General features: G+C 43.1%; 1 protein-coding gene and 5 non-coding genes across 8 annotated transcripts in view; 1 reads left to right on the plus strand and 5 right to left on the minus strand.

Annotated features, from left to right (window-relative positions):
- si:dkey-220a11.5 overlaps window positions 1-840 on the plus strand; it is a 765,979-nt gene extending 765,139 nt beyond the window's left edge. For 2 of the 3 annotated variants that reach the window (XR_015943102.1, XR_015943103.1), the window contains 2 exons: window positions 88-152; window positions 280-840. This is a non-coding gene — a transcript (si:dkey-220a11.5). Of the gene's footprint in view, window positions 1-87; window positions 153-279 lie in introns of those variants that run through there. The other variant, XR_015943104.1, reaches the window with a different exon arrangement.
- The window catches only part of LOC141381532 (uncharacterized), a 400,463-nt gene that overhangs the window by 324,689 nt on the left and 63,996 nt on the right, over window positions 1-11,778 (minus strand). The gene's annotated exons all lie outside the window — the stretch shown is intronic.
- Window positions 2,973-3,046, minus strand: trnan-guu (transfer RNA asparagine (anticodon GUU)). The gene has a single exon. It is a non-coding gene; the product is annotated as a tRNA-Asn (tRNA).
- trnan-guu (transfer RNA asparagine (anticodon GUU)) lies at window positions 4,669-4,742 on the minus strand. The gene has a single exon. It is a non-coding gene; the product is annotated as a tRNA-Asn (tRNA).
- trnan-guu (transfer RNA asparagine (anticodon GUU)) lies at window positions 5,514-5,587 on the minus strand. Its single transcript has one exon. It is a non-coding gene; the product is annotated as a tRNA-Asn (tRNA).
- trnak-cuu (transfer RNA lysine (anticodon CUU)) lies at window positions 9,738-9,810 on the minus strand. The gene has a single exon. It is a non-coding gene; the product is annotated as a tRNA-Lys (tRNA).

The raw sequence follows: 11,778 nt of genomic DNA on the forward strand, positions 1-11,778 counted from the left end.
GGGGCATGGTTATTGCAAGCACACCCAACATCATGTATTAACAAAAACATGTTGGTTAACTGTCAGACTAAACAGTCTTTCTTTCAGATGGATATACCTATCATCCGTCAGTGGTGGTGCCTTCTACTCATAGAACAATTTCAAATTGATGGGTATGTCAGTATTTATTTATTTATTTTTCTTGTAAATCTGTAAAATTAAAAATGTATATTGTGTCAATACAACAACTTGTAACATGAATAACAAAACATACTTAAAATCTCTTTTACCGGTGACCAGTATGTCACCGACTCGGTCCCAGTAACTCCCCTCGCTGGCCAGCAGAGGCCACCATCTCCGGACTTTTAGCATTACGTAATCCATCTACACTGATTGCGCATACACCTGATTGGAATCTGGCTAATGACCCACGTACCTCTTATAAGCCGCACTCAAACACTCGTTCAGGGCGAAGTCTTGTTTAACCCCGGCCAGCATTTCTGAGCATTATCTCCAGCCTGATCTCCTGTGCACGACTCCAGCCTGTCTCTTACTTTGCTTCGCCTTCTGCCTGCCCACGACCCACGCTTGTTATACGGACTCTGACTCTCTCTTTGCCTGCCCACGAACCACGCCTGTTATACGGACTCTGATCCTTGCTGCCTGCCCTTGACCCAAGCCTGCATAACGGATCCTGGTTCTCGCTCACTCCCTTCCACTCATGCCTGGTAACTCACTCTGTGTCTGTTCATCATCAGTCTTGATACCCATACTACTACTGTGGATGTGTGTGTGTGTGCACTCCGGTGCATATTGTGTGTTTGAGTGAAGTTGTGATTAATAAATACTGCATAATGGATCCCTCCGTGTCAGTCTCCTCGTTACACAGTAATTATGGATTTTGTCTTGTCTTGTTATTAAAAGCTATGGGCACAGATTTGCTTTCTGGACTGAGGAGGCAAGAAGTGTCTTGGATGGAAAGATTCTGCTCCTTTTTAGGGTGAAAAGAAAAACCACATCCAATCTTCCGGCACATGTCCAAGCAGTTCAAGATCGGGAAAGGAATGACAAAAGATTAGTGGACTTGATTATCACATCAAAATCAGCAGAGCAGCATTTGGTGGTATAGATGGTTCCACTTTAAATTACTCCTCTAGACTCTGAGTATGGTTGACTTAAATATAGTCAAGTGACAATTTAACTATTATTTGCCAAATATAATTAATTACTTGTGCATTTACATATGAAATATAATTTCCTTCTATGGCCCAAAGGATATACTCGGTGGGAAAAGGTGAAATTGGTTTCCACTAAAACCCCGTTCTCATGTGCCTGTCTACATTGAGAATGAGCAGTCCCAGTCAATCATTTGTGACTACATCAGAGGAATTCTTAATAAAACCAAAACACAGCTGACCTTCAATGATGAGGTGGAGTTCATTTGTGGATGTCTCCTCCCAGAGGTAATCACAAAACATGTATGTACATGAGCATGCTTATGTTCTGCAGTGTGTGTTTTATTTTATTAATTGGTTTATCTGTATGTTTGTACAGGCCATAACTCATGGCATTTCCGAGTTACAAGGCTTGTCTTGGCAGGAGGCTGAAGATGTCTTCCTCCAGGGCCCCATTTATCACGCAAGGTATGTTTACATTTTTTTTTGGTACAAAAGCTGTTAAGTTTTTATGTTTAACACAATTTCTGACAACAGCATTTTTTTTTAGTGAAGTTGAGGAATTTAACAGAAGAATTGCTCGAGAAATGAAAAATCTCCCCAACAAGAATGTAAAGCATTTTATTTTATATGTAATAAATACATTATTAATCCAAGTATTGTTTTTCACAATTTTTCTCTGCATTTTTTTACAGCTTGATGACTTGTAGGACCTCATGAAAATTTATAAAAAAATAAAGTTTGGTGTGAGAAAATTACTTCGAGTACTATCATTTATTCTGTGAATAATAAGATAATGTTCATTCCCTCAACTCAATACTAAAGAGTTTGATAAATCCTTAATGATTTAAAAACAAAAAACAACAACAAAAACAATAAATGATTGAAAATATTTAAGTAACTGAACAATATTTATTTACAAATACAGTTAATTAAAATACAACAGACTTAATGCATTAAATCATAATCTAGTATGTTTAATATTTTATATAATAATGTATTCAATCAGTGCAATATTTTATAGTAGAAAAATAGTGTAATTTACAATTTATAAATCAATGAATTCAGGTTAGGCAATTTTTCCAACAGCAGGTGGCACTGTCTGAGAAAACGATAGGTCTGGAAGTGCTGGTCTGAGCGAGCAGGTCTGAGCATGCGGTTGGGTCTCGGGGCCTGCAGCTTCATAATGTTGCCACAGAGACTTAGGGAATGGTCACCTACAGTGGTAGAAACGCGGAACTTTGTCTAGACACTGTTAACAGTGATACCTTCCCTACCCATGACAATGTTCTGCTAAATCCTGATTTCATCTTGTAACGCTGGACAGAATGTGGCCCAGGATCTTTGTCCAGTGCACGTGTTAGCAGTTGCAAGGCAGCAAAATAATTGATCCATCCCTGGGTGGGCTTGAACCACCAACCTTTCAGTTAACAGCCGAACGCGCTAACCGATTGTGCCACAGAGACTTAGTGAAAAGTCACCTACAGTGGTAGAAACGTGGAACTTTGTCTCAAATGGTCTGCTATATGAACCCTAATGTAAGTTTGCTGAGAGAGAGAGAGAAAAGTAACAGAAACGCCCAACGTGGGGACCGAACCCACGACCCTGAGATTAAGAGTCTCATGCTCTACCGACTGAGCTAGCCAGGCGGATGAGGAATCCCCACTAGAACTAGACACTGTTAACAGCAATACCTTCCCTACCCGTGACAATCTTCTGCTAAATCCTGATTTCATCTTGTAACGCTGGACAGAATGTGGCCCAGGATCTATGTCCAGTGCACGTGTTAGCAGTTGCAAGGCAGCAAAATGCCTAATTCGTCCCTGGGTGGGCTTGAACCACCAACCTTTCAGTTAACAGCCGAACGCGCTAACCGATTGCGCCACAGAGACTTAGTGAAAGGTCACCTACAGTGGTAGAAACGCGGAACTTTGTCTCAAAGTCTGCTACATAAAACCTAATGATAGTTTGCTGAGAGAAAGAGAGGTAACAGAAACGCCCAATGTGGGGCTCTAACCCACGACACTGAGATTAAGAGTCTTATGCTCTATCGACTGAGCTAGCGGGGCTGACGAGAAGCTCTTTTAGGAGCTAGAAACCGTTTACAGTAATACCTTCCCTACCCATGACAATGTTCTGCTAAATCCTGATTTCATCTTGTAACGCTGGACAGAATGTGGCCCAGGATCTTTGTCCAGTGCACGTGTTAGCAGTTGCAAGGCAGCAAAATAATTGATCCATCCCTGGGTGGGCTTGAACCACCAACCTTTCAGTTAACAGCCGAACGCGCTCACCGATTGCACCTCAGAGACTTAGTGAAAGGTCACCTACAGTGGTAGAAATGCAGAACTTTGTCTCAAAGTCTGCTAAATGAACCCTAATGTAAGTTTGCCGGGAGAGAGAGAGAAAAGTAACAGGAACGCCCAACGTGGGGCTCGAACCCACGACCCTGAGATTAAGAGTCTCATGCTCTACCGACTAGGCTAGCCGGGCTGATTAGAGGCTCTTTTAGGAACCAGAAACCGTTTACAGTAAAACCTCCCTACCCGTGACAATCTTCTGCTAAATCCTGATTTCATCTTGTAACGCTGGACAGAATGTGGCCCAGGATATATGCCCAGTGCACAGTTTAGCAGTTGCAAGGCAGCAAAATGCCTAATTCGTCCCTGGGTGGGCTTCAACCACCAACCTTTCAGTTAACAGCCGAACGCGCTAACCGATTGCGCCACAGAGACTTAGTGAAAGGTCACCTACAGTGGTAGAAAGTCAGAACTTTGTCTCAAAAGGTCTGCTATATGAACCCTAATGTAAGTTTGCTGAGAAAGAGAGAGAAAAGTAACAGGAACGCCCAACGTGGGGCTCGAACCCACGACCCTGAGATTAAGAGTCTCATGCTCTACTGACTGAGCTAGCCGGGCTGATGAGAAGCTCTTTTAGGAACCAGAAAGCGTTTACAGTAATACCTTCCTACCCGTGACAATCTTCTGCTAAATCCTGATATCATCTTGTAACGCTGGACAGAATGTGGCCCAGGATCTATGTCCAGTGCACGTGTTAGCAGTTGCAAGGCAGCAAAATGCCTAATTCGTCCCTGGGTGGGCTTCAACACCACCAACCTTTCAGTTAACAGCCGAACGCGCTAACCGATTGCGCCACAGAGACTTAGTGAAAGGTCACCTACAGTGGTAGAAAGTCAGAACTTTGTCTCAAAAGGTCTGCTATATGAACCCTAATGTAAGTTTGCTGAGAAAGAGAGAGAAAAGTAACAGGAACGCCCAACGTGGGGCTCTAACCCACGACCCTGAGATTAAGAGTCTCATGCTCTACCGACTGAGCTAGCCGGGCTGATGAGAAACTCTTTTAGGAACCAGAAACCGTTTGCAGTAATACCTTCCCTACCCGTGACAATATTCTGCTAAATCCTGATTTCATCTTGTAACGCTGGACAGAATGTGGCCCAGGATCTATGCCCAGTGCACATGTTAGCAGTTGCAAGGCAGCAAAATTCTTAATTCGTCCCTGGGTGGGCTTGAACCACCAACCTTTCAGTTAACAGCCGAACGCGCTAACCGATTGCGCCACAGAGACTTACTGAAAGGTCACCTACAGTGGTAGAAACGCGGAACTTTGTCTCAAAGTCTGCTACCTGAACCCTAATGTAAGTTTGCTGGGAGAGAGAGAGAAAAGTAACAAAAACGCCCAACGTGGGGCTCGAACCCACGACCCTGAGATTAAGAGTCTCATGCTCTACCGACAGAGCTAGGCGGGCTGACGAAAAGCTCTTTTAGGAACCAGAAACCCTTTACAGCAATACCTTCCCTACCCGTGACAATCTTCTGCTAAATCCTGATTTCATCTTGTAACGCTGCACAGAATGTGGCCCAGGATCTATGTCCAGTGCACATGTTAGCAGTTACAAGGCAGCAAAATGCTTGATCCGTCCCTGGGTGGGCTTGAACCACCAACCTTTCAGTTAACAGCCGAACGCGCTAACCGATTGCGGCACAGAGACTTAGTGAAAGGTCACCTACAGTGGTAGAAACGCGGAACTTTGTCTCAAAAGGTCTGCTATATGAACCCTAATGATAGTTTGCTGAGAGAATGAGAGGTAACAGAAACGCCCAATGTTAGGCTCTAACCCACGACGCTGAGATTAAGAGTCTCATGCTCTATCGACTGAGCTAGCGGGGATGATGAGAAGCTCTTTTAGGAACCAGAAACCGTTTACAGTAATACCTTCCTACCCATGACAATGTTCTGCTAAATCCTGAATTCATCTTGTAACGCTGGACAGAATGTGGCCCAGGATCTATGTCCAGTGCACGTGTTAGCAGTTGCAAGGCAGCAAAATGCCTAATTCGTCCCTGGGTGGGCTTGAACCACCAACCTTTCAGTTAACAGCCGAACGCGCTAACCGATTGCGCCACAGAGACTTAGGCCCCGTTTACACTAGTGCGTTTTAGTTTGAAAACGCATAAGTTTTGCTACGGTTACGCCATCCGTCCACACTACGCCGGAGTTCTCGAGCGCCGAAAACGGAGCGTTTCGAAAACGCTGGAGAGGCCGTTTTCATTTTAAAACGCTGCTGCTCCGTCTCAGTGTGGATGATGGAAAACGGAAACATCTGAAAACGGAGGCGGGGCTGCTGAGATTCGCCTCTCTGATTGGGGCTTTAGTGCCATTGCGTATCCTTCCCTTATTCGTCAAGCCCCCCTCACATGACTAAAACGCATGAAGACAGCTGACCAGCCTTCACTGTAAACAACAACATGGACACGGAAATTGGAGCGTTGTTTGCATTATTGTCTGTTTTAGGCGCCATTGTGCAGTTAAACTCTGCATTTTTTGCTACAGCAGCTGCATATATTCGCAAGAGACAAGCTATCGTTCGAGCTCTCGCTAATCGCTCGCGTTTCAAGCGACGTAAGCCCTATTTAGAACGCCGATTTTGGATTACACCGGGAAGAACCAGTGCATAGTGGGACATGTTTGTAAGTGAAGAAGTTGTTCCCGAGGATTGGCATAAGAACTTTCGGATGTCTAGGTCGGGCATGATCCACCTCAGCGAAAAACTTCGTCCGTTTGTGGAAGGACAGACGACGAGATTGCGGGCGCCAGTGGATGTACTCACAAAGGTTGCGTGTACCTTGTATTACCTGAGTGACGAGGGAAGGATCAGAAAAACTGCAAATGCATTTGGACTGTCCAGACAGGTCGTTTCAATCATCATTCGACAAGTATGTAAAGCTATTACCACCACCCTGGGCCCCGAATACATCAAGGCACCGAAAACAGAGGCCAAAGTTAATGAACTGGTCGCCAACTTTTATAGGACACACGGAATGCCGCAGTGCTTGGGTGCAATTGACTGCACACACATCGAGATAAGAAGACCTCTATCCAACTCCACAGACTTTATTAATAGAAAGGGTAAATATTCTTTGAATATACAAGCATTGTGTGACTATAAGTACTGTTTCATGGACGTCGTTGTAAAATGGCCGGGGAGCGTACATGACGCGCGTATATTTGCCAATTCTCAACTGAGTAGCGACCTAAAGGATGGAACGATACCCCCCTGTCCTAAGAAGTTATTGGATGATGAGGAGGCTGTTTCCGTGTTTCTTCTGGGTGATCCAGCTTATCCTCTGATGCCGTATCTCATGAAAGAATACCCAAACGGCGGAGTTACACCACAAGAGCAGTACTATGGGCTATCACTTTGCAAGGCACGCATGGTGATCGAGTGTGCGTTTGGACGTTTGAAAGCACGATTTGCGGCTCTGAGAAGGGCAATGGACATAAATATGAATGATCTTCCTTTTGTTATTTATGCGTGCTTTGTGTTACACAACTACTGTGAAACGCTTAACGAACCCATAAACGAACACTGCATAGATGCTGCATTACAATATGAAAGGGACTTTCAGCCATCCAACAGAATAGTTGAGAGAGCAGACAAAGAAGCTGAAGGAAAACGAGTGAGATGCGTATTGAAAAGATTTCTTGACCCCTGAGCCATTTTAGCTGTCTGCCTTTTTTTTAAAGCATGTACATGTTTAAGTTTGAAATTTGTATTAACTTTTCATCATGACTATTGTCTTTTTACTACAATGTCAATATACTGTCAAAATAAAGTCATGACAAAGTGATTTGATGTGTGCTTGTATCTATTACACCTGATTACATGGACAATATAATTTGTTTGTTAGAGTGAATATAAGTAAACTTGAAACATCGCAACACAAGCATTAAGGCGTGTTGAGTATAAATACAAAATGAAATACAAACAAAACATTCAGTTTTGCTGTTCATTTAGTACAGACCACGTAGATCTAATTACAAAAACGACATAAACACTAAAATAAATAGAAAGTGGTTTATTGACAGATAATTTGCGTATGATATAATGTAAACATTGCACAACACACACAAAAAATTATACATTTTAAATGAAATACAAAGAAAATATAACAATTATAATATTTTAAAACAAAAGCGCACTTATAAGTTTTATTGAAGTGTATGTATATATATATATATATATATATATATATATATATATATATATATATATAAAGAGAGATATGTGCAAGTTGGTTTGTGCATAAGTATGTAATATGTGCAAGTTAGTACAATAAACAGTGGCATAAACAGTAAACATTACACATCAAATGTATACAGTAAAAGTTAAAATATAAACAAAATAAAATATAAACAAAATACTTTAAACATTTATAAACAAATCACACTTTTAACTATGTACAGCTGTGCATATAAGTTGCATAAGTGTATGTACACTCTGAAACAAAAACAAAAAAACTACAAATTTGTGTAGTCGCCATATGGCGAGGTGCTGTGTTGGGTTGTATGTGCTGCTGGTGGATTGTACTCTCCAAGTGGTCTTCTTGTGGGTGTGCGGTCGTATGAGTAATGGTTTGGAAATGGTGGGTGTGGTGATGGAGGAGGCATGTGACCACGGCTTCCCGAACCTACAATATGCTGCACCAGCATTTCAATGTTTGTATTCAGGCGGTCCATGGTTGATGACCACTTGCTCATCGTCTGAACAAACTCGTTGTCAGAAGACTCGAGTTGCTGAAGAAGGCATCTTTTCAGTTCCAGGTCCTCCTGAGCAAGGGCATCAGATGAGAGCTTGCGCTTTAACCTTTCGCTTCTGTGCCCGCTGAGAGTGGCATCAAGTCTCTGGCGACGATGACCACTTACTGCGGACGGAGAACCCTCTGTAACACTTTCTCCAGCAGAAATTGACATCCCTGTAGATGACTGTTCTGAGACTTCTGAACCAATGCAAGAAGTCTCTATGCCTTCCGACAAAGCAACTGTTGCTGGAGATCCTCCCCAAACCGACTCACAAAGCTCAAAGAAGAGTAGGACCACCCGTCCATGCCCACTTTTCCGGCCACAATCAACAGCTTGCCGATAACGGAGGCGTATTGATTTCAGTTTTGTTGTCACGTGACCTATAAGCACAAAACACAAACCAATTGAATAAGGGCAGATAATAAATAAATACACATTTAAATAAATACAAAATATTACATAGCAAGCATTAAATAAAAAAAAACACACACTTACACAAACTGGTTAAATTTGTTCTTTTACATTGTTTTCCAGAACAATGTAAAATACCCATACTGTAAGCATGAGATTAGAGAATAGTATATTTCTCATATTTACCATTAATATATTTATACAATAGAAATCACACGACAGTGTGTGTGCAGTCTACATTTCAAAGCAAAAAGACTTAAAATCGTTTTGATGTTTCTAATATTGGACTATAATAATTATTAAAACAAACACATACTGATACAAACAAAGACACGTGGTCTAGCCCCTTTCTCCATCCCGACAACACAACAGATGTTTTGTTGCATAACTAATAGTTTTCCATTTAAATGTACTTATGTTTGTCTGGATTTGTAGTATTTATAAGCCAAAACAAAAAACGAGTGAATAAACAACGTACCATTTGTTATGTCCTCCTTTTTGTGAGGAAAATCTTTTCCCGTAGCCATGGCTTCCTCCGATGTCGGATAGTTCTCCAAAAATCGGTTGAGTATGTCGTTGTATTTAGTCTGACATGACTCCCAGTCGACATTTTCGATAACCATGGCCGTTTTATATTCATTTGTTACGTTTAGTAACAACTCGACCTCGTCGTCTGTCCACAAAAATACCTCTCTTGCTTTCTTTGCCATCGCGTTCATTATTCAAGCGGCGTTTGTTGACTAACAATAACCAAATGCCGAGCGAGACACATGCTTCCTGTTTATACTAGGACGCGCATGCCCAGAGTGCGCGAATGGTCACGTGATATACGTTTTTGGTGGCGTAGTGTGGACGGAGATAACTTCTAAAACGCTAGGTGAAACGCTAGTGTGGACGCGGATCGTTTTTGATCTAAAACGCCGTTTTCAAACTAAAACGCACTAGTGTAAACGGGGCCTTAGTGAAAGGTCACCTACAGTGGTAGAAAGTCAGAACTTTGTCTCAAAAGGTCTGCTATATGAACCCTAATGTAAGTTTGCTGAGAAAGAGAGAGAAAAGTAACAGGAACGCCCAACGTGGGGCTCGAACCCACGACCCTGAGATTAAGAGTCTCATGCTCTACCGACTGAGCTAGCCGGGCTGATGAGAAGCTCTTTTAGGAACCAGAAAGCGTTTACAGTAATACCTTCCTACCCGTGAGAATCTTCTGCTAAATCCTGATTTCATCTTGTAACGCTGGACAGAATGTGGCCCAGGATCTATGTCCAGTGCACATGTTAGCAGTTGCAAGGCAGCAAAATTCCTAACTCGCCCCTGGGTGGGCTTGAACCACCAACCTTTCGGTTAACAGCCGAACACGCTAACCGATTGCGCCAAAGTGACTTAATAAAAGGTCACCTACAGTGGTAGAAACGCTGAACTTTGTCTCAAAAGGTCTGCTATATGAACCCTAATGATAGTTTGCTGAGAGAAAGAGAGGTAACAGAAACGCCCAATGTGGGGCTCTAACCCAAGACACTGAGATTAAGAGTCTTATGCTCTATCGACTGAGCTAGCGGGGCTGACGAGAAGCTCTTTTAGGAGCTAGAAACCGTTTACAGTAATACCTTCCCTACCCATGACAATGTTCTGCTAAATCCTGATTTCATCTTGTAACGCTGGACAGAATGTGGCTGGCCCAGGATCTATGTCCAGTGCACGTGTTAGCAGTTGCAAGGCAGCAAAATGCCTAATTCGTAGCTGGGTGGGCTTGAACCACCAACCTTTCAGTTAACAGCCGAACGCGCTAACCGATTGCGCCACAGAGACTTAGTGAAAGGTCACCTACAGTGGTAGAAACACGGAACTTTGTCTCAAAGTCTGCTACATGAAGCCTAATGTAAGTTTGCTGGGAGAGAGAGAGAAAAGTAACAGGAACGCCCAACGTGGGGCTCGAACCCACGACTCTGAGATTAAGAGTCTCATGCTCTACCGACTGAGCTAGCCGGGCTGATGAAAAGCTCTTTTAGGAACCAGAAACCCTTTACAGTAATACCTTCCTACCCGTGACAATCTTCTGCTAAATCCTGATTTCATCTTGTAACGCTGCACAGAATGTGGCCCAGGATCTATGTCCAGTGCATATGTTAGCAGTTGCAAGGCAGCAAAATGCCTAACTCGTCCCTGGGTGGGCTTGAATTACCAACCTTTCAGTTAACAGCCTAACGCGCTAACCGATTGCGCCACAGAGACTTAGCGAAAGGTCACCTACAGTGGTAGAAACGCTGAACTTTGTCTCAAAAGGTCTGCTACATGAACCCTAATGTAAGTTTGCTGGGAGAGAGAGAGAAAAATAACAGGAACGCCCAACGTGGGGCTCGAACCCATGACCCTGTTATTAAGAGTCTCATGCTCTACCGACTGAGCTAGCCTGGCTGATGAGAAGCTCTTTTAGGAACCAGAAACCGTTTACAGTAATACCTTCCAACCCGTGACAATCTTCTGCTAAATCCTGATTTCATCTTGTAACGCTGGACAGAATGTGGCCCAGGATCTATGTCCAGTGCACATGTTAGCAGTTGCAAGGCAGCAAAATTCCTAACTCGTCCCTGGGTGGGCTTGAACCACCAACCTTTCGGTTAACAGGCGAACAATCTAACCGATTGCGCCAAAGTGACTTAGTAAAAGGTCACCTACAGTGGTAGAAACGCTGAACTTTGTCTCAAAAGGTCTGCTATATGAACCCTAATGATAGTTTGCTGAGAGAAAGAGAGGTAACAGAAACGCCCAATGTGGGGCTCTAACCCACGACACTGAGATTAAGAGTCTTATGCTCTATCGACTGAGCTAGCGGGGCTGACGAGAAGCTCTTTTAGGAGCTAGAAAACGTTTACAGTAATACCTTCCCTACCCATGACAATGTTCTGCTAAATCCTGATTTCATCTTGTAACGCTGGACAGAATGTGGCTGGCCCAGGATCTATGTCCAGTGCACATGTTAGCAGTTGCAAGGCAGCAAAATGCCTAATTTGTAGCTGGGTGGGCTTGAACCACCAACCTTTCAGTTAACAGCCGAACGCGCTAACCGATTGCGCCACAGAGACTTAGTGAAAGGTCACCTACAGTGGTA

Source organism: Danio rerio, chromosome 4, assembly GCF_052040795.2.
Source record: "Danio rerio strain M-AB ecotype USA chromosome 4, GRCz13ab, whole genome shotgun sequence".
Classification (NCBI taxonomy): domain Eukaryota; kingdom Metazoa; phylum Chordata; class Actinopteri; order Cypriniformes; family Danionidae; genus Danio; species Danio rerio.